The following is a 13,837-nucleotide window of genomic DNA, read 5'->3' as shown; positions in this document are numbered from 1 at the left end:
CTACATGGTGATATTCCTTTCTTTGCTTGATACACAAACGTAAATTATATGACTGTGCAGTATTCCAATGTTTATTCTTATCCTACCGAGACTCACCATAATAGTTATTTGTTGTCTTTTCTACTCAAGCGATACTGGATTTGCAGGAATAAATAGGCAGAATCGGTGATATATATATATATATTGCGGTGTTATTGACTGCTTGTAAAACAAATTACGAATTAAAAGCCATAATCGCAGCTTTCTGCGGTTTAGAAATCGCGCATGGTGAAATCGCGATTTCGGTATGAATTCGATACATTGTGCATAAATATAAACAAGCACATTATATATATATACATTTTTAATTTGTTAAAATTGTGCTTGACATGCGAGTAAAAAAATACACATTTTAATAACAGTTATAATAAACACGATTTAATAATTGCATACTTGTATGAAAGTATAATACTAAGCAAAACGGTAGCACAGGCATAGTATAACCAAAAACGTTATCGATAGTTTGTATTTGCAGTAATAAGTTATCCTATCTCAATTTAAGATACATCCACATAAATTACAAATAGTTCCTGTGCATCCTGGTTCTGTGTCCTTAACAATGAAATACTTAATATAATACCAACATAACAACATACAAATTGTTTATAGTCTTATGTTGTAAGTCGCCCTGGATAAGGGCGTCTGCCAAGAAATAATAATAATAATAATAATAATAATAATAATAATAATAATAATAATAATAATAATAATATAGTCTAAAACCAAACAAATCACACAGACTGAATGAACTGGTCTTCATTGTGGCGTGGCGTGCAGTGCTCTTTAACAGATTTTTTTAAGGAAACGAGATGCATAATATTCCTCACTCGTTGATACTTAAAAATAACTATAATTGCATTGATTTCAATCCGTGTTTTCGGTGCTGGTGATTTGAAACCGGTGACTGCGTTTCTCATGGTTAGAACAATACACAGCATTTAAATCCCCTTTATTGCAGCAAGTTGCTTGATCCGTGTATCTTCACAGATATAGCAACATAAACTGTAGTATTTATGAGCATTAAATGTACTTATACTTTACAGAGAAGGTACCTATTTAAGTTTTCAAGAAAATGTTACATGATATCAGTAATTAGCAAAACAAGGTAATCAGTATTCTGTAATGGAATACTTTTAAAAAGTAACTCTCTCAACCCTATATATATATATATATATATATATATATATATATATATATATATATATATATATAGATATATCATTGGAGTTATGATGGGATGAGAAAAGACCTTGAAGAAGAATCCATGGAAGAAGGGAAGTTTACAGTAACCGATCATCCAAACTTGTGCCACAAAATGTACAGTACACTGAAGTGAATGTCTGGCTGTGCCACTGGATACATTCCCCAGACAGACGGCACTGCAGGGGGGTCAGTAGCTTTTGAAAACGTGATCAATTACTTATTGTTGGATTCTTGTTTAGTTTTTGACGGGGGGGTTATCTGTAACGCACAGTGAGGTCATGTCAGTGTGGGGAGTCGGAGATCGCGTTGCAGTCGCAGCATTGATCTGTGCTGTGGAGTTGGGCGTTATTTTTACAGGGCAGATTGGCCCCACTGTAGGGGCCCCATTGGTGTTCAAATTCTGCATCCCTGCCATGTCTGTGCCCCTATAATGGGTTCTCCCCCGGCTTGTGAGTACCGGAGTCAAAGGTCACATTTAGACTATTTGACTGTCAGGATCAAAAATTATAAAAATGAAGTTCAAAGTCAATCCTCCCCATGCCAGAGGTATGTGCAAGTTTTTGAATGGATGCCGAACTGGATCATAGCGGAGGCTGACTGGACTGGATGGGGAGGGGCGGGGGGTGCAGTTCAGAGAGGGAGCAGGCCGCAGTGAGAGAGGAGAGCGCTGTGGGATTGCAAGACGGCACCGTTTCCCTGATAATGGCCTGTTTGTCTGCCAGAGGAGTGCGGCGGTGGCCGGGGGAGCCTGGGAAACTGGGGCCGGCTGGCAGACTGCGCTCTGGCTCTCCACTTTTGCATCACAATGGAGAGCGGCAGGTTCTTCACAGGGCGGGCGGCCCCTCTGTGGACTGGAGGTTTGGTGGCGGGGGTGTCATGTTGCTGCCTGCCATCCCTACAGCCCCCCCGATACCCCCGCATTTCACCCGATACTGAGAGAGAGAGAGGGAGGTGCACAAGCGTATCACCACAGGATCAATACCGTTCTAGGCCCTGCTCTGCCTCTTCCCTTTCCAAAGGCTCTTTGTTGGCATCTGGACTTTATCTGATTAACCCTTTTGTGGGAATACCGACCACCCCTCCCTCCCCCCTGTCAGGGAAAAATTCCCACAGGTGAGGAATTCGCAAGGATCTGCTTGTGGAGAATACAGTGGAGTCTGAGCTAAACTGATTTGGGGCTTTTCAAATTACTGTGTCATTTTCCAAAGTAAAAGTCAATGCAAACTTGCCAAAAATAGGAGCAGCAGAGACCGCAAACCAGGTACAAGTACATTTTGTTACACTTTGCTCACAAAAACAGGTCACGCAGTCTCTACTGGGGATCAAGCACTCTGCACACGTCCTGGTTTTCGAGAAGCCACACTAGCTGACGCTAGCTAGCCCACACCTGGACGAGGCCGTGTTGTGTTGCATTTTGTGCTTTCAAATTTGCTGCCAGCCTGGACCCCCTCCCCCCCCCGCTGCTCTCTGAACTATAACGCTCTCATTTCTGCCTGATGGGAGATTCTCCCTGCGATGCCGAAACCCAGCCTGCTCTGACCTCTGACCTCTGACCCGCTGCGCACAGCTCTGGTGTCACCCTGCTATATGTTCTCGGTTGCAGATCGGTGCGGACATGTGCTGGACGGTGCCGTGGACCGGGTTTATTCAGCGCTTTGGTGAAGTGACTACTGCAAATCGCACTGGGTAATGGGATCTTCTGGGAAATGATTCCTATAAATATTAATAATAATAGCAATGTGGGTCGAATGGCTTCCTTGCTTCCTTCCCTCGGCAGGCCTGGGCTGTGCGGCGGGCGTTGGCAGAGCTGCAGGGTGGCTCCAGGCAGGGTTGTGTAAGTGCCCCACTTCCCCTCCTCCTCCTCCTCTGCGCCAGTCTCCCGTGGCATCGGCGCCCTTCACTTCACATCTGCAAGCAGCACTCAGCCATCATGACTCAGGTCACTAACCCCCCCCCAGCCCTCCAGCCACAATCGAACGATTTCTGGAGCCCAATGTGTCCTTGCTCACCATATAATGAAATCCTGATCATAGATTTAAAATGTTTTTATCTGCCTCAACTTCCACTCGTAAAATGTCAACAACAATTGACGTGATGACATCTTTTCTCCTGACTCCTCCCCTTGCGCCTGTAAGGCAAAGCATTCTGGGACTCCAGCGCAAACACCCCTGCGGAGAAGTGCTAACAAACCCCTACACCTTCCCTCCACTTAGATTGGCTCCCAGTTGGCCGATTTGCCTAATCGTTATTGTTATTTTTATTTCTTTTTCAAATTGTTTTATAGGCCTGAGAGATTTGAAGATCAAAATAAATCGATATCAGGCATTTTAATTCTCCCACGTTTTGTGAGCCGAGCGATTGCGGGGAATGAAGTCCAATTAAGCCATTTAGGAGTTCAATTAAGGTTTCACTGAGCTCTGCTGGGACCTTTAATTGGTCCCTTGCGACACAAAAGCATACCCGCCCTCGCTCCTTCCCGCCGGACACCCCCCTCCCGAGTATTTTGGGAGCTGGGGTGGCGGGGGGGTCCAGCGGGAAGGAGCGAGGGCGGTGGTAACAAAGACAAGTGTGCAATCTGATCTCCAGTTCAGCTTGCGCGGTCGGAGCCGGCTCGGTTTTTGTTGGAGGCTCAGTTTTCAGTGAGCGGTGGGAAGACTGGGGCGAGGGGGCAGGGGGACAGCCAATCTGAACGACATGTCGATTCAGTGTTGCAATGGAAGAGCGCTGTCCTCTCCTTTGCTGTCCTCCAGTGGTCTGTCTTGGTCTGTTAGCTTTGTGGATGTATTTTAAAGATAGTGTTGGGACATTGAGGTGGTGTTAATTCAGGCTGGTATGTAGAACAGACAATTATGGCACCATCCCTCTCTCTCTGTCTCTAAGTGTGTCTCTGTCTCTGTCTCTCTCTCTGTCTCTATGTGTCTCTCTGCCTCTGTTTCTCTATCTGTTTTTTATTATTGTGTCATGTGACCCGAGTCTGTTGCTGTTGCTTGTTTTGTTTCAGCTCCTTGCGGAACGACCAGCGCCCGCCTCGTCGATGGTGGCACGCCCCCGGACACACGGCCCTCACACCACACACCTGCAAGATGCACACACACTCACGCAAGAAAGGTTTGTGGTGTTATTTCAGAACTCCTAATTCTGCCTTTGCACCCCCCACTCTTTCACCTCCCCTATGCTCTGTGATCTGTCAGAGGCAGTGCTGAACTGAGGATAAGCAAACTGTATCTGTGAGTCCCTGCCAGCTGGCAAGCCAGCGCAAGCACTGACGTACCGGGCTAGGAGTGAGAGAGGGGAAGAGGGGGAGTGAGAGAGAGAGAGAAAGTGAAAGAAAGAGAGAGAGAGACATTGTATCTTGGTCATGCCAATAAAGGACCTTTGAATTTGAATTTGAGAGAGAGAGAGAGAGTGGGGGAATCTGACCCTGGAGAGCTTTAGGAGGGTAATCAGGCAGCTCCAAATGAAAAATGTAATTCTTAGCTTCCTCTCTCTCCCTCTCCATCTCTCTTTTTTTTTCCCCGTGTGTCCATTTTAAGTAACACTGCTGTGTGCTCTGTGGGGTACAGGTGCTGCCAGGGGCCCCCGGCAGCAACCAGCAGGGGTGGAGGTGAGCGGTCTGTGACGTTAATCTGTTCACCACGGCGGCCTCCCGCCAGCCTGCCAGCAGGTTCATATTTAACGAGTCGCCGGTCTCATCTACCGGCACACTGACGCACTGGGGTCACAGCTGCACGGCCCCACGACACCACGCCAGTGCGCACACCTGAATCAACCCCCCTGACTTTCACTGGAGAGATGGAGAAAACACAGAGAGAGAGAGGGAGGGAATCAAGGAGAGGGAGGGGAGTATGGGAGAGAGAACAAGAGAGAGACAGAGAAATACTCTCCCAGGTAGAGTCACTGCAAAATACATCTCTTTCTCCTCCTCGGCTCTGTCTGTCTGTCTGTCTCTCTCTCTCCCTTTAACCAACCCAATTGTCTGTGCTTCTCTCACACAACATCTCCCTCACTCTTTCTTCTTCCCTCTCTCTCTCTCTCTCTCTCTCTCTCTGGGGATGGGAGGACTGGACCGGAACTTACCAAACCAGACCCGACCGGACGCACAGCTAAAAGAAGGACAGATCAGAGATGGATGACAGGGGTGGTGAGACAAAGAAGAAGAAGAATGAAGAAGGGCGCAGAGGAGGGAAAGGAGGAGTGCAGAAGATGTGCTGGAGGGACGGGGGGGAGACACGCTGGGAGTGAGGGGTGAAGGGGTGAATTGACAATGGCTTGTTGATATATACATATATCACAGACAAGAACATATTCTTTTCCAAGCATACATCTCAATTTCTCTCTCTCTCTCTCTCTCTCTCTCCCTCTCTCTCTCTCTCTCTCTCTCATATCCCAGTATTCAGACTTGTCCCCAAGTACTTCTCTTCACCTCTGTCTCTCTCTCCTGCCTGCGTTTTCATATTTCTGTGTCGTTTCTCTCTCCAACAGGAAATAACCCCTCTCTTCATCTCCCTACACTGAAATTACTCTGTTCTTGCCGCCGCCCCCCCCCCCCCCCGCACTCACTCACACAGACTGCTTTTGACAGCTTATAATTTATTTCAGACAAAAATCAACGTCAACGTTTTCGCAGTTAGCACTGAATCTATTGCCGCACGTCATACAGCTGTATTCGGTAGAGATGGCCAATTACCAGCAAGAAAATAGAAATAAACTAAATCGATACATTGCAATACAACCCTAACATGAAAGCACCGCAGATCGGCTCAGTTTGGATACGTACAGAAAACCGTTACAAGTCACAGAGAGACTCGGCGTTTGAAGACAGCCGAGCACTTGGCCGTGTTAAATGCCACAGCATCCGTCAAGGTAACACTGTGGACCGTACACACCAAGGTGAGAGAAGAAAGACAAGCAAATCAGGTGTTTGCAATCCCCCAAATAATGAGGGTCGCCTAATTAAAACCCTGACCTCATTTCAAACGTCCGAAGGAGTCTCGCCTCTTGCCCAAAATGCAAAGTGTCCGTGTCGCTTTGGCCACAGACGTGGATACACAGTCCGTGCTGCTGTCTCGTCACAATACAAGAACACATATTTAAACAGCCCTGCGGGAAGAGCGGCGCAGTGGCCGCCACAAACCCCAAGAAACCTTCCCTCACCCGCAAATGAGAACCCGCTTAATCCAGTCTCTGTCTGTGTATACAGCCTACAAGCAAAATTAAAATGATATATTCTCCTCCATTCACTTCACAGCAAGCCGGCGAATTCCTTTGCAACGCGGCGAGGTGATGGTTGTGTAGCAATAATAATAATAATAATAATAATAATAATAATAATAATAATAATAATAATAATAATAATAATAATAATAATCTTACCGCACTCAGAGATGATGATCCCCCGGCACCCAGCAAACGACGTTTTCTTGTTCGTCTCTTGGAAAGGGGTTGTTTGTATTAGATAATAAAAAATAAATAATAATTGAGAAATGTAAGAAGCTACATTGCTCTGTGTGTGTGTGTGTGCTGGGTTTCTTTAAACGGTCTTGTCGCCCGCCGGTCTGCACTGGGGCTCCGGCAGCTGCGGCGGTGCTGTCATCCCTCCCGCTCTGCGCACCGGACCGGACCGACCCCCAGGCTGGCAGACACGGGCAGTGCTGCAGTCTCTCTCTCTCTCTCTCTCTCTCTCTCTCTCTCTCTCTCTCTCTCTCTCTCTCTCTCTCTCTCTCTCTCTCTGAAGATGAATTATTGTGTGGCTGTGATGTGCAGGGTGCTTAGTGCGCCATGTTGCACAGAGATGCTGCTGCCAGTGTGGACGGTACGGCACTGAATTACACGACAGCCCTGCAAGCGGGTGTCATTCTCTCTCTCTCTCCCTCTCTCCCTCCCTCCCTCTCTGTCTCTCGGTAACCAATGGTTGAGTTCACACACGTAAGATCGGTCACCTTTGTTCTTGCCTGTTCTTCTATTTTTAATATTTGTTTTCTCCGAACTGGAACTGTTAAGATGTTAAGATAATATGTATCGCTAATAACGTGCGCAGTGGAAACTGCTAATCGGTGGATTTGTGTGTGAGAGAGATTGTGTGGTTTTATGTATATGAGTGTGTGTGTGCGTGTGGCTGTGATAAAGTGTGAGTGTGATTGTGTTTATGTGTGTGTGTGTGTGTGTGTGTGTGTGTGTGTGTGTGTGTGTGTGTGTGTGTGTGTGTGTGCGTGTGTGTGTGTGTGTGTGTGTGTGTGTGTGTGTGTGTGTGTGTGTGTGTGTGTGTGTGAGAGAGAGAGAGAGAGAGAGAGAGTGTGATTGTGTTTGTGTCCAGGGTCGGTCTGGGACCAAAAACCGGGGGGGCGGATGCCAGAGTGTGGTCATGGGTGCCAACGATGTGCGGTCCTCCGGGGGGGGGTGTTGGCGGTGTGCGATCCGGGTGTCTACATATGTCTACACCGAACTAAAAAAATGACCTGATGGCCAGTCTATGTGTGCCTATGTGTGCAGCTGTGAGAGTGTGATTGTGTGTGGGTGTGTGTGATTGTGTGTGTGAGTGTAAGTGTGTGTGTCTGAGTGTGTGTGTGAGAGTGATTGTGTAAAAAACAGTCTATTATTAAACGAGTAATAAAGATTAAACTGAAAAATTAACAACGATATAGCAGCGCCGACAATAAAGCATACAATGTGCCCTTTCATATAAAGTTATTCACGATATGGAATATCGAGGTACAACACTGTCCACTACTGTCCACTACTGTCCACTACACCTCGCCGGCCCATCTCACACAGCCCGCGGTCCAGTGGCTCCCGGTGATACACGATCTTTATCCACTGGACCACTTAATTAACCCCGAAGAGAGTGATTTCAGCCGAGCGGGTCGCATTACCCGATGGGCGTCCGATTACTTCACTTCTTTTTCACCCCCCCCCCCCACAAGAATGAATTAACCTGCTGTACTGCTGACACAAACCAAGCCGCATATTTTAATGCGCAGAACTCGTTTTGGTGATATTCATGGATTTTTGCCCAGCCCTTATTAATTTAGCTGATGTATCTGTTTCTCTCATACCTCATGCCAATTCTGTTGGACACACGAAGATGAAATATGAAAGAAAAGGAAGAAATAAAAGTAATTCCTGTGGGGGATTAGTCATCTTCAGGCAGCGAGTTTGCTGTCTTTATAATCCCTATCCATGCCCTGGAAGGAGCACGAACACGTGTCTCCCCAGGCCGGACCGGATACCCGTCACCGGCCGTTTAACCGAGCAGCCCCGGACGGCCGTGTAGACCTGGGGGGGTTGGCAGCTGCCTTTTATGCAGGTTTGAGGGGTGCACAACAGAAAATCCCCCCAGTGGTAAATCAATTGCCACCTGTTTTCAGACCCCTCTACAATGTGTTTTCAATTCCCCAAGTAAGAACAGTAATTAGAGGATATCATATAGGAATAACGAAACAAATCCTATAGGTTTGGGGATTATGATATGTGTATTGTAATATGGACTGTTTAAGCCATCGGGAATAGGGTTAGGACAAATGATGTGTTGTTTTTAACACATTACTGAGTGTGATTAACTTTGTTCGACTTAACACAGGTTATGTGTAGGAATATTAGCACAAATGATATGTTATTTCATAGATCTCCACGTCTAGGAGCACAGGGGAGGCCTATGGACAGGTCAAAAATCAAGTAAGCGCATCATGATAATAGAGGGTGATGGAGATGCCTCCCTGATGGTACTGCATGATGGATAAGTATCTGCCTGTACTTCTCAGCATTGAGGAGACCATTCATTCTGACTATAAATCCCCAACTCCATTTGCAGAAATGCAGCTCCAGATTTGCAAGGAACCTCCACCATGCTTCACTGTTGCCTGCAGTTCGTCTGCCCCGCCACTATCCAACCCTATGCAACATGATATACCTTTTTGTTTCTCAAATAATTCCCTCTATTGCATAAAACAATCTGAAATAAAATTGTACAGCTAAAAAAAATAAACACACAAAACAAAAAACACACACGGGCGTGCATGAACATAAAGCAGGACATCAACCCGGAGTTGCCAACACGTCCGACACAGTGGTGGTGCCTGCGCGTAAAAACTAAAATCCCTTACTGAAATGAAATATATGCAGGGTATATTTTTCAAAATATGTTATTGGAAAAAACGATATATTTTAAAATGTAGGACAATGTATTTTGAACTGAATATGTATTTTATAATATATTGCAATATATTTCCTTTCCGATGGGATCATCTTTCTTCATCATCAACAACACGCTATCGAATTACCCCGTGAACTTGCTCAAATGCGGACAAATGCGGACAAAAACGTCAATGTACCAGGAGAAGATAAATTGATTCAAAATTGCCCAATCTTTTTTTTTTTTTTTTTTAAGTAACATATTTCCATGTAGAGGTAATTTGGAAGTTGATCCCTTTAGTGAAGTCCGTACACACCAAGAAAGTAGGGCAGGTGGGGTGGTTTGCGCAGACATGATTTAATAAAGTATCAGGTGCTTTGGAAGAGCGCCATACAGTGAGGGAAAAAAGTATTTGATCCCCTGCTGATTTTGTACGTTTGCCCACTGACAAAGAAATTATCAGTCTATAATTTTAATGGTAGATGTATTTTAACAGTGAGACACAGAATAACAGCAAAGAAATCCAGAAAAACGCATTTCAAAAAAGTTATAAATTGATTTGGATGTTAATGAAAGAAATAAGTATTTGATCCCCTATCAATCAGCAAGATTTCTGGCTCCCAGGTGTCTTTTATACAGGTAACGAGCTGAGATGCGGAGCACTCTCTTAAAGGGAGTGCTCCTAATCTCAGCTCGTTACCTGTATAAAAGACACCTGTCCACAGAAGCAATCAATCAATCAGATTCCAAACTCTCCACCATGGCCAAGACCAAAGAGCTGTCCAAGGATGTCAGGGACAAGACTGTAGACCTACACAAGGCTGGAATGGGCTACAAGACCATCGCCAAGCAGCTTGGTGAGAAGGTGACAACAGTTGGTGCGATTATTCGCAAATGGAAGAAACACAAAATAACTGTCAGTCTCCCTCGGTCTGGGGCTCCATGCAAGATCTCACCTCGTGGAGTTTCAATGATCATGAGAACGGTGAGGAATCAGCCCAGAACTACACGGGAGGATCTTGTTAATGGTCTCAAGGCAGCTGGGACCATAGTCACCAAGAAAACAATTGGTAACACACTACGCCGTGAAGGACTGAAATCCTGCAGCGCCCGCAAGGTCCCCCTGCTCAAGAAAGCACATGTACAGGACTGTCTGAAGTTTGCCAACATCTGAATGATTCAGAGGAGAACTGGGTGAAAGTGTTGTGGTCAGATGAGACCAAAATCGAGCTCTTTGGCATCAACTCAACTCGCCGTGTTTGGAGGAGGAGGAATGACCCCAAGAACACCATCCCCACCGTCAAACATGGAGGTGGAAACATTATGCTTTGGGTGTGTTTTTCTGCTAAGGGGACAGGACAACTGCACCGCATCAAAGGGACGATGGACGGGGCCATGTACCGTCAAATCTTGGGTGAGAACCTCCTTCCCTCAGCCAGGGCATTGAAAATGGGTTGTGGATGGGTATTCCAGCATGACAATGACCCAAAACACACAGCCAAGGCAACATAGGAGTGGCTCAAGAAGAAGCACATTAAGGTCCTGGAGTGGCCTAGCCAGTCTCCAGACCTTAATCCCATAGAAAATCTGTGGAGGGAGCTGAAGGTTCGAGTTGCCAAACGTCAGCCTCGAAACCTTAATGACTTGGAGAGGATCTGCAAAGAGGAGTGGGACAAAATCCCTCCTGAGATGTGTGCAAACCTGGTGGCCAACTACAAGAAACGTCTGACCTCTGTGATTGCCAACAAGGGTTTTGCCACCAAGTACTAAGTCGAAGGGGTCAAATACTTATTTCCCTCATTAACATGCAAATCAATTTATAACTTTTTTGAAATGCGTTTTTCTGGATTTTTTTGTTGTTATTCTGTCTCTCACTGTTAAAATACACCTACCATTAAAATTATAGACTGATCATTTCTTTGTCAGTGGGCAAATGTACAAAATCAGCAGGGGATCAAATACTTTTTTCCCTCACTGTATATGTTATAACAAATCACATGGTTAGAATTTAAACTGTGTTCTCCATCAATGATTTACACCACATTGTACAGTATAGGTGCATGACATCAACCGCCACAACAGAATGGGATGTGTTTATACACTCTAAGAACGCATTCGTTTGTTCAAGGACAATGCAACTTTGTTACAATTCACCAAAGCACAACACATGAATTGGACGTGTCCACAAGGTTGGCATGGGGTGGCAGCTTCTACCATTGAAATGAGCTGTGCCACCCCACTTGCCACCCCAGCTAAATTCAGAGAATTTTTAATTTTTTTGTCTGAAGTCTGGCGAAGGATTTTATGGTAATTTGAGCTAAATACGCATACTTGTCACTGTGCAATTGTCATCGTACGAATTAGAAAGAAATTAGAATGTCAGGCCGTTTGGAAAGGGTTAATTGAACTTTAATTGTACTGTATTCACAACTTAACATTTCCTAAGCCAGACGGTTAACTTGCAGAATATTCATGCTAAGTAACTAGCTGGCTTTATGGAGACCATTTGAATGTCTCTTTCCTCAGTCTACTAATCAAGGTTAATATGGAGTAATTGCTGTATTCACTCATTTAAGCAAATAAGGGTTTATCAGTTTGATGGAAATACAACATCATTAACATGCCCTGAAAGTGCTTGTCTTATCCATTGATAATGTAAGTGTACTTCTCTTTCAGACATGGAAATCAGTCCAAAATGCTATAACAATCACAGATCTGTTTCCACTATGTGGTGGTGTTGTTTTATGGTAGATTATATTTCAATTAATCTATGATACATTTCTATGGCATTACATGCAGATGGGGATATATTACATTTCTTTATGAAACAATATATGAAGTGTCTGTGTATTTCCTCAAACAACAACAAAAAGTTGGAAAATTATTAACTATGACAAACAACACTGCAACTTATCAGCATAGGCGTAATTGTAGGATTTAGTTAGCTAGCTTGCTACTATTGTTACCTGACCTACATGTTTGTTTACACTTTTTCCATTGGTTTATCATTCTTAAGTGATCTGGTTTAAGAGCAGGCTGACATTTGAAACTTTTCAATACAAGTTGATGTGCGAATGAATTATTAATTTTCAATAAAGTGTGTGTCTTGGATAAATACAATTTCATGCATTCTCTAAATCTCAAATTAGAGGGCTGTAAGTGAGGCTATATCTAGCTGAATCATATTGTTTAGAGTTATTTATAATTGTTCCAGAGTTATTTGTGTTCATATATACATTGAGTTCTAAATCACATTTCCAGGGAATGTTCAAATGATTTAATCCTATACACAACCAACTCGTTGTGTGAGAGTGTGGAACTGAATTGCAGCCATGACAGTGAGCTGTTTGAAGTCCTCATCTTCAGCCCTGCAAGTCCAGGAGATCTTCAGAGCTGTAATGTTGGTTTGGTGGGGGGGGGCAGTCCAAGGGTCCGCTGTTGACATGACAACCCAGATGTCACGCTTGTTAAAGGCCGTCCATCTCTATCCGGTTTTACAGGTGGTGACACCAGCGAGCTCATCCTTCTAAGCAAATAAAACCCATGGAAAAAAAATGTATTTATTAGGGATGTTGCAGAACAAATCCAGGACCTTGCGACATATGAGACCATGTCATCCCCCTCCACCCCGTCACTGATCGGAAAGCAAATGTGGCAAGAGGAGACGTGTCAGGCTTGTTTGTGCCCACAGCGTGCAGGGTGTAAGACGATCCAAAACAGCCTCTTCCCTAAAAAACAATACAAATGCAGAATCCAGTTACAGCCTCCCACTGTCTTGGACAATTCTTCCCCCCTCCACGCACCTGACTGGGAAGCGGTCCAGGGCTTTACAGAAGACCAAACACCTGAACATTGAAGGACTTGACCTGGCTCTCTTTCACGCCACCACGTGCCATGAAGAGGACACTTGATTGGGGGGGCATCTATGCTAATGTGTCTTTGACCCACACATTCACACTATTTGCCCACTTTCAATCACACTTCTGCTCGCAACTCCCTTCCTCCACCCTTTCTCCGTCTCACCAGATATATCTCTCCGCCTCTGCTTCTCCCTCTCTCTCCATCACCCTCTATCTGCTTCTCTTTCTCTCTCCCTCTTCCTTTTTTCACATATTGCGGGAGATCAAGGACTCAAAATAGAGGGCAGTTTTAACTAAAGGTTACACTGGTGTGATCGACTGGAGGCTTGTTCATTCTGCTCACAGTCGGAGTTCGTGGTACACTTGTTTGTATAAGAGTTTATGCCACAGGATGACAGACACACAGGTCTTATTGAGGGAGATTGATTGGTGCATCTGTGTGCTACGTCTGGTCTTTTAATCAATAAAGGCCATTAAAAAGTCAAGGTCTCTCGTACAGGTAGCCCCAGCTACCAGCTGCTGCCTCCCAGGGGAATACCAGCCTGGTTGGATCGCAGGCTCACCTCACATCTGTCACTGCTCCCCCCACCGTCCCACACACACCTCC

The sequence above is a fragment of the Amia ocellicauda genome, chromosome 12, assembly GCF_036373705.1.
Source record: "Amia ocellicauda isolate fAmiCal2 chromosome 12, fAmiCal2.hap1, whole genome shotgun sequence".
NCBI lineage: Eukaryota > Metazoa > Chordata > Actinopteri > Amiiformes > Amiidae > Amia > Amia ocellicauda.
This window is presented reverse-complemented; position numbering follows the sequence as displayed.